We start from the raw sequence: 10,115 nt of genomic DNA, 5'->3' as shown, positions 1-10,115 counted from the left end.
CTGGCAACAGACAAACAGAGAACACAGGTATAAATATACTGGGGATAATGGGGAAGATGGGTGACACCTAGAGAGGAGTGGAGACAAGCACAAAGACAGGTAAAACAGATCAGGCTGTGACAATACCCCCCAGGGGCTCCACCTGGTGTCCTGCTTGGGCGCATACCGGGGTGCCAGCGGTGAAAGTCGGCAATGGGGGCCAGGTCTAGGATGTTCTTAGCGGGGACCCAACACCTCTCCTCCGGGCCATAACCCTCCCAGTCAACCAGGTATTGGAAACCCCTACCCCGAGGTCATGCCGGATGGCTGTCGATGAGATTGGGAAGAGGGGTGAGCCTGGAAACAGGAGACAAAGGACAGTGATACAAGGGCTTAATCCTGGACACATGAACAGTGGGATGTATGTGCAGGGTACGGGGCAACAGAAGATGAACAGCAGTGGGACTTTGGACTTTAGAGATGGGGAAAGGACCAGTAAAATGGGGGGAAAGTTTACGGGACTCCACCCGGAGGGGCAGATGTTGCATAGACAGCCATACCCTCTGCCCTCTTTTCGACAAAACCTGGAGATGGCCTTGAGAAGAGTAGACCGAGCTCTCTTCCAGGTACTCCGACAGCAGCGGACGAACATCTGGGCTGAGGGTATGTTGACCTCTTCTTCTTGCTCTGGGAAGAGCGATGGCTGATTTCCCATGGAGTACTGGAAGGGCGAAAGCCCAGTGGCCGAGCAGGGAAGAGTGTTCCCGAGCTTACTCCACCCACACAAGTTGCCAGCACCAGGTGGTGGGGTTGGTTGAGACGAGGCTCCTAAGCGCAGTCTCCAGGTCTTGATTGGCACGCTCCGACTGACTGTTGGACCGGGGATGAAACCCAGAGGACAGGCTGGCCGACGACCCAATGAGGGTGCAGAACGCCTTCCAGAATCGGGATGAGAATTGAGGACCACAATCAGAGACAATGTCAACAGGGAGTCCATGGATTCGGAAGGCGTGCTGCACCATAAGCAGCATGGTCAGATGGACTGGGGACAGCAAGGAGTCATCATGTCAGGTAATCCTGGGGCATGGTCCTAGGGCTCAGAGAGAGAGAAGGAGAGAATTAGAGAACGCACACTTAGATTCACACAGGACACCGAATAGGACAGGAGAAGTACTCCAGATATAACAAACTGACCCCAGCCCCCCGACACATAAACTACTGCAGCATAAATACTGGAGGCTGAGACAGAAGGGGTCAGGAGACACTGTGGACCCATCCGAGGATGAATCGGGGACAAACATGAGTTTGTAGCATGCTTCTGTCTACAACGTGAGCTGTTCAGTATGTGTTGACAGTCCTTTCTACCCCACCAAGATATAACGTTAGCCATCGAGAATTACAAAAGTTTCGCTACTTTTCTGAACAACATTGATGCCCTGAGTTTAGCAGGCGCTATCGACAGATCAGTTGGAAAAAGTGATGGGCTACTTTCTGCGCACGCCACCGGCAGTGTGAACAGGAGTGACTTTACACAATGCTGGCCAAACAAGGTGTAACTACAAACAAAACAGAGTTAAATGGTTACTTTCTGCTGTGAAGTGTTCATCCATGTACAATGATTGTATTGGTAATAGTATGAGTTGAGATTATGCCGGTTCAAAGCTTCAAGTTCCTTGGAGTACACATCACTGACAAACTGAAATGGTCCACCCACACAGACAGTGTGGTGAAGAAGGTGCAACAGTGCCTCGTCAACCTCAGGAGGCTGAAGAAATTTGGCCTGGCACCTAAAACCCTCACAAAATGTTAGATGCACAATTGAGAGTATCCTGTCAGGTTGTATCACCGCCTGGTATGGCAACTGCACGGTCCGCAACTGCAGGGCTCTCTTGAGGGTGATGTGGTCTGCCCAACGCATCACCGGTGTCATACTACCTGACCTCCATGTCACAGGAAGGCCAAAAAGATAATCAAGGACAACATTTTTCATCTCATATGTATCTACTGTATTCTATTCTACTGTATCGTAGTCTTTGCCGCTCTTAGTCGGTGCTCTTCCATATATTTATATATTCTTTATTCCATTCCTTTTCTTAGATTTGTATGTATTGGGTATTGGTTGTGAAATTGTTAAATATTACTGCACTGTCGGAGCTAGAAACGCATGCATTTAGCTAAACCCACAAAAACATCTGCTAAACATGTGTATGTGACCAATGCAATTTGATTTGATGATGTGATTTGTTCATTGTGTCATGGGTATATAGCGTGCCTTCCCCCTCTCTCTCGCCTACACTCAGGCTGCTGTTATCTCAGGTCGTAAATTCCTGGAGGAGACTCTTCATCATGTTCAGACAGTATATATAGAGAGAGAAGGTTTCACAGGAGAACAAAGGAACCTCTTCTCCAGCATAGAACTTGAGAACTGAACAATGTACATGTTTTGGGCGAAGGTGCACACGGTCGGGGAAGAATCCAGCTACGACCTGTCCATTTCGTTTAATGTTTTTGAAACTCATGAGACAATTTAGCCACATTACCATAACTCTGTTTATACAAGAGTCTCAGTTATGAGACTTGCATCTAATTGTTGTATAAAATGAATGAGTAAAGATGAAACTATTTGTGAAATGATGTAATGGGATTTTAAACTGTTTAATGAAAGGGAACCCAATTACCTTTCAAGTTAACTAAGTAATTGGCCCGCCCCATGAGCACAGACATTGATCTGGCATCATGGGACAGCCTTTTTCTGCTCTTCCGAATATAACCACCACCTTGGGAATTTCTCTTCAGACCAGTTTACCTCAATAACCGAGAGGGCTAAGGTTTGAGTAGATTGCTGAATTCTTAACCATACCACGTGGTTAAACTCTGAGACTATCGATCCGACAGAATAAGAGCTACTCTTCAATATTTATTACTAGTCTGCAGCTAGAAATTATGTACCCGTGAATGCGAAGACCGACAACCGCCGAAACATCTATTCTATAACAACATTGCTGAATGTTACTCTGAACTATCCATTTTAACCATGGCAGAGAGAGAGAGAGGGCAGACAAACTCTCCAACAGAAACAAACTTTCCAACAGAGATCACAACGACACACTGAGTGTAAATATATATATTGATTGTAATTATTCCCAAATGACTGAGCGTTCATGTGCAAAGGATTAGCATTTCAATTGTTATAATTATCAACCTTGTAGTGTCTTTTATCTTTCGTGCCCTTCTCAGTCCCTTTGTCTAACAAGCCGCTATGCCGGTTTAGCCCACTAGGGCACATCACCTATCATTTCCTTGTAACCCTATCTACTTTGTTTGTGTGTGCATTTCTGCGATTATTTAGTTAGTTAATAAATAAATGATTGAGACAATTGATGTATGGATGATTCATAGTGAAGACTGGGTTTGTGCAGATAACCAACAATTTACAACGTTTGGAATGAGACTAACTTGAGGTAAAGAATAATTTATTAATTAGAAGACTAATTGATGAGATATTAAAATATCTGGAGTTATATTTGGAAAATTATAACTTTGTAATCTGAAGATTTTCATTGGTGCCCTGACTTCCTAGTTAATTATATTTACATGATTAAGTTAGTTTAATCATGTAATAATAATTACAGATAATTGATTTGATAATAATAAGTCTTCAGTTTAATGATGCCATAGACACAACAATTGTTTAGCTAGCTAGCAACATGTCTAAATATGGATGATTACATGACCCATCAAATTAGCCAGGTGTGTCTGGGGGACCCATCAATTGTATTTCATGAACATGTGTATATGTAATAGTGACCCATCCACTTAGCTAGATGTGACTCATCAATTTAGACAAGTGTGCCGGGTTAACGTCATCTAATATTTATAAAATATTTATAAAACATTTTTATCTGGACACTATCTGTTTTTGATATTGCTACTATGCAAGTAATCACTTCACTGTACCGTGTACACCTTCTGTATCCTGTGCATGTGACAAATAAACACAATAGTACATTGTATATATCAGGAAACAGCTCTATATGTATTGTGATTAGTGATATTTACCAGTAAACTAAACTAAACCCAAAACCAATACCGTTAACATTGCAAAACACTATACAGTTTGTATTTGGGACTTTTACCATTGAAGACCAGAACACTGAAACTATTAGAACTATCAGTAACTAATCCAGACCTTTTTTGAAGTGAATAAATCATACACAAAGGTCGCCGTTACTTGGACACAGATAAAGAGAAAGATAAACCGAATTGCTTTCGTGGAGGACTTGAATTGTGAGGGTGAGCGCACAATTTATTTTCAGCATGAACCAAATCTATTGGTTCTCTGCCAAAAGTAGCGAAGGGAACGTTGCGATCTATTTAATAAACACCAGAGACCAGCGAAATGTATAAAAGAGTAAGGCGGTATAGCAGGAGCAGCAGCATTGAGTGGTCAAAACATGGTACTTTCACACTACTTTGTGGTAAACGATGCAAGCGACTTCAATTAGTAATTTCTCTGATCGGGGGGGCGGACATCACCAGATTCACAGGGAATACATTACATAGTATGGCGTAATACTCCAGACCACGTCTTCATACTACTTGTCAAACATAGAGAACTGATACTGTATACTGTTTGCTGGGGTGAAATTAGCCTGTGGTGTAGGGTTTCTGTAGGTGCCTTTTGACTATATTCGGGGGTTCTTGCTAGGTAGTGAGACGTTTGGCCCAAATCGGATATTAGGTACTATATTTATTGTATATTATCTGAATCCTATAAATTAGAATGGCCAGTTTGGGTGCAATCAATTAGCTTCATTTCTCAGAGAACAAAATAATGCTTCACGAATGCTAATCGTATCTTTTACTAATTACAGAACCGATATCAGAACAATCTGAGGTGGTGTGTGGTGAAATCGTCTTTCTTCTGCGTTCTTGAGGTGGAACGACCCATCGTGCTTGTGTGTGTGTGTAAAATGCTGGTATCCAAGGAAACTAGGGTTCTGCACTGCATAATGGTTGTGTGTGTGTGTGTGTGTGTGTGTGTGTGTGTGTGTGTGTGTGTGTATGTGGTGTTAAGAGTGTAGAGAATGGGTCAGGCTCGTGTTGGGAGTGTGTACAGGACACAGCTAAATTAGACTGACATGCCACGAGACCTGGAGGAGGGGAAAGAGCTGATCCCCTTACATGTCGAGCCAAACACAAACCCGCGTCATTTAGACATAGACCACATCAGCAGTCCTGTTTTGTTTAGTCCCCTGCAACTGAGGTCACCAGACATGTGAATCCACGCGAGACCTGGGGTTTGTATGTCCCTCTGTTTTCCTGTTGCATACATACTCTATATGTGTACGCTTGCGTGCATCTGACAGTTTATTCCAATGTCTCGGATTCATTTTGTATTTTGTTCTCCCCTCCACACATATCCTCATCCCCCATTTAGGGTATAGTTTAATTCAGACTGAGTAAAACAGGCAGTTAGGAGTATTAACGGTGACATTTACATCCAGCATTTATCAGCCTCTGCTTTCTGCTCTCTGCTCTGTGCCCACCAAAAATAACTGAGTAAATGTAGGAAAAAAAATAGGGGGGGAGATGTCAAGATTGCAGAGGCATGAATAGTGTATGCTCACAATTGATTTCTGCCTCTGCTCTTTAACTAATTTACTGTGCCCTGGGAATATCTTATATGAACCCTAAGAAGTGTGTGTGTGTGTGTTTTCTTTGTATCTCATTACTAAGAAACCCTGAGCATAGTAATTATCTTGGGCCATCCCTACTGTCCAGCATAGTAGTGTGTTTTTGGTGTGTGTAGACGATGTGTATATATGTGGGTGTGTGTAGACGATGTGTATATATGTGAGTGTGTGTAGGTTTTCCAGCTGTGTGTTAATCTGCTCAACAGGGAAATCAGTCTTATTCTCAGTCGTAACTCCACCTTGATGGTATCTCCTCTTAGCTCATTGGTTTTGTTCTCTGTGGCGGGTATAAGGTGTGTACGTGTATGCATGCGTGCATGTGTGTTTGTGTTTAACTGACTACACACCGTAAAACCTGAGTTAGGTTTACTCAAATGATTTAAGGAAGGCGAATGCATTGAACCATTTGAGTTTGAAAAATGAGTATTTTGAGTATGCTGTACTGTCAGTGTTTGAGTAAGCACAAAAAGTGGTTTGAATAACAATGTAAATACAGTATAACATACCACTATTGAGAGAAGCTAATTTAAATTATGTTGTTGACTTTACTTAAATATACTATGTTATTGTAACATAACCCTTTTGAGTGAAGTTGACTTACGAACAAATGAGTTAAGCTTACTTAAACATGACAACGTGCTACTCAAGTGGTTTAACCTCTCTAGGGTAGGTGAGGCGCTAACGTCCCACCAGGCCAAACTCTGGTGAAACTGCAGAGCGCTAACATTCTAAATACACCATTTGTTATCGTATACAATCTTGTAAATACATGTATCTTACATCATTTAAAAGATGAACATCTTATTAATCCAGCCGCTGTGTCAGATTTCAAAAAGGCTTTACTGCGAAAGCAAACTATGCGATTTTCTGAGGACAGCTCCCCGCACACACACGTATTACTAGCATTTTCCAACCAAGCGTTAGCGTCACGAAAGTCAGAAATAACAATAAAATAAATTGCTTATCTTCCTCTGGTGGCAATGCCAAGTGTCCTAACTACACAGTGAATGTTTGTTTTGTTTGATAACATCCATTTTTATAGCCTAACACGAAACATTTGTAAACTTCTTGCGTCGTGATTTCCGTCTCATTCAACTTTGGACGAAGCGTTCGTGGTAATTAAACACACGAAACAACCGTTTATCCAGTCATGGTTGGTTTCGTTGCAATCCTCTGGTTGTTACTAACACAACCATATGCGATGCTTCTTTTCCCGGTACGTATTGACCGAAACAAACCGTTTTGAAGACACCAATCAATGACCTTATTGCGCAACAATGGTAGGACCGGTCTATCGTTGATTGACTGTATTTTGGCCCAAAGACCACTGATCATCTTGAAATCCAGCTTGGAAGATAACCAATGAGCTGAGGTAAACGGCAATATGTAATGGTTATACGTTCGAAGACCAGCCTTTGTCGTAAACTCTGGCGTAAAAGAGGTTTATTCGCCATTGCAAATCCTACTTGACGGAGCCACAAGTGTTACAAATAGCAGTACATAGTCAATAGCATTTTCAGCAAGAAACATCCCTTTTTCAGGACACTGTCTTTCAAAGATAATTCATAAAAATCCAAATAACTTCACAGATCTTCATTGCAAAGGGTTTAAACACTTTTTCCCATGCTTGTTCAATGAACCATAAACAATTAATGAACATACACCTGTGGAAAGGTCGTTAAGACACTAACAGCTTACAGACGGTAGGCAATTAAGGTCACAGTTATGAAAACTTAGGACACTAAAGAGGCCTTTCTACTGACTCTGAAAAACACCAAAAGAAAGATGCCGAGGGTCCCTGCTCATCTGCTTGAACTCTGGAGCGGGATCAATTTGGACGTGGAGGGTCCGTCATGGTCTGGGGCGGTGTGTCACAGCATCATTGGACTGAGCTTGTTGTTATTGCAGGCAATCTCAACGCTGTGCATTACAGGGAAGACATCCTCCTCCCTCATGTGGTACCCTTCCTGCAGGCTCATCTTGACATGACCCTCCAGCATGACAACACCACCAGCCATACTGCTCGTTATGTGCGTGATTTCCTGCAAGGCAGTAATGTCAGTGTTCTGCCATGGCCAACGAAGAGTTCGGATCTCAATCCCATTGAGCACGTCTGGGACCTGTTAGATCGGAGGGTGAGGGCTAGGGCCATTCCCTCCAGAAATGTCCGGGAACTTGCAGGTACCTTGGTGGAAGAGTGGGGTAACATCTCACAGCAAGAACTGGCAAATCTGGTGCAGTCCATGAGGAGGAGATGCACTGCAGTACTTAATGCAGCTGGTGGTTTACCAGATACAGACTGTTACTTTTGATTTTGACCCTCCCTTTGTTCAGGGACACATTATTCAATTTTTATTAGTCACATGTCTGTGGAACTTGTTCAGTTTATGTCTCAGTTGTTGAATATTTCTATGTTCATTCAAATATTTACCCATGTTAATAAGTTTGCTAAAAATAAACTCAGTTGACAGTGAGAGGACGTTTCTTTTTTTGCTTAGTTTATTTTGATTTCTAAACTGGAAATTGAAGCGAGCTTCCCATTTACCATTCAAGTGCAGGCAACAGGCTCTCAGGGCGTCACCCACCATTTTACAATGTGAGCTGAAGAAGGCCGTATGCATTTTGAAAATGTACTTAATTGTTTGAAACCTGAATTGCTGTCACATGGAACTGCTATCAGGGGCGCTGTTTAGAATGGTGTTTTCCCACTAATTGAATTTTGGCAAATGTTTGAAAATGGTGTTTTATTGGCTGCTTCAATGCATGAGTTGCATGTTTTGTTAAGATGCATTAGCATAATGTAAATGTGATTTCTGTCATTCTGAGCACCGTGAGTGGACGCCCTAGTGGGTTATGCACCCAATGCATATGGCTCCGGTAAATTTCTCTAATGGAGGGTAAATTAAAATCTTCCCGTTCACATTGTCCAGTGCCACATTTTCCGAACAGAAACCAGACACGAACACTCTTTCTGTTTCGTTTGTTTCTCATTATTCTTCCCCTCCCCAAATGCTCATCTATCAGGGTCTCAGAGTGAGTGTGTGTGAGCGTGGGTGAGTATATAAGGACGTAGTGTTTGCAGAACTAATTAGCTTGAGCCATGTTTGCTAATGAACGCTTTCAGCCCTGAGCCATGGCCTACCAATGAGGACCACTTTCTCCCTCAAACCCTTCCTCCTCTTCACTCCTTTCCTTCTTCCCCCACTTCTCTGTTGTCATGTCTGATGGGTGGAGGGGGCGGTAGTTGGTGTGTTCATCCAACATGTATTCTCTTGACACCCCTCTCCTTCTCTGCCTCCTTGCCCTCTCCTCCTCTCCTCTCTTCTGCCCCTTCACCATTCCTCCCTTTCCTTCTTCCTCCCACGCCACCTATTCTCCCAAAGTGTCCCAACCTCTGTGTCGCAGTCTTTCTCTTTGTTTATGAGGATAGAGAGGACATGAGCGGATTTGGAGAGGAGGCTACAGGGGGGAGAGGAGGATAGAGGGATTGGAAGTTAAAGGAGGGGGAAGGGATGGATGAGATGGATGAGAAGGGAATGGAATTCTGACAGGGAGGTCCTCTCTGTGTTTCACTCCAGGTATAGATAGTCTCTTTGAAGATTCTCCAGTCTCCAGATTCCACTGTATTCTCCCTCCCTCCCTCCCTCCCTCCCTCCCTCCCTCCCTCCCTCCCTCCCTCCCTCCCTCCCTCCCTCCCTCCCTCCCTCCCTCCCTCCCTCCCTCCCTCCCTCCCTCCCTCCCTCCCTCTATAACTGTTTCTCTCCCAAACACTTCGGTGCCTGCTCCTGTCTCACACATGCTAGTTCTCTCTCTACTTCTGTCTTCCTCATTCCTCAGCCTTATGACACTCACGTCACCGTTACTCTTTCCCTCTCCTCGTTCTCTCCGTTCTCCCTCTCTCCCACTGGGCAGAGCAAGTTTATCTAATAAATAAAGAATTTCAACACATTCAAATTCATAAACCCCAACGGTGCCTCTGTGTGTGTCTGCTCTCACCTCTCTACTGGCAAACTCTCTCTCTCTCTCTCTCTCTGTGTGTGTATGTGTGAGTGTGTGGTTAAAGGTGAGTGCGGGAGATATTTCCTCTTATTGGATTTCTATAGCTGCCTCTTGGGAATGTGAAGTCATCATTTCCCAGCCAAGGCCAAGGCATGCACACATCTGAATGTATGACTACAGTAGCTGGAGTGTATATCTAAATACCTGGGCGGCCCCTGTGGCCTTATCTAAGGACTGCAGAGATTGCAGCTGGAGGGATTGCTTTCTGCTGATGGCTGCAGGTGCAGTTTTGGTCTTCTAGTGAATGTGTTGCCATGGAGGGAGGCCCACCGCTCAGGATTTAGATGAGGCACACACAGGCACATTCACACACAGCTAGGCAGAAGCACATGCACATTAGCACGCACGCCTATGCATTACACACACAGACGCCCACACAAT

At 43.7% G+C, this 10,115-nt stretch overlaps 1 pseudogene; it reads right to left on the bottom strand.

Annotated features, from left to right (window-relative positions):
* Positions 1 to 293: 293 nt before the first annotated feature.
* LOC116360794 (uncharacterized) overlaps positions 294 to 10,115 on the bottom strand; it is a 138,275-nt pseudogene continuing 128,453 nt past the window's right edge.

This window comes from Oncorhynchus kisutch, linkage group LG3, assembly GCF_002021735.2.
Source record: "Oncorhynchus kisutch isolate 150728-3 linkage group LG3, Okis_V2, whole genome shotgun sequence".
NCBI classification, from domain to species: Eukaryota; Metazoa; Chordata; class Actinopteri; order Salmoniformes; family Salmonidae; genus Oncorhynchus; species Oncorhynchus kisutch.
This window is presented reverse-complemented; position numbering and strand designations above follow the sequence as displayed.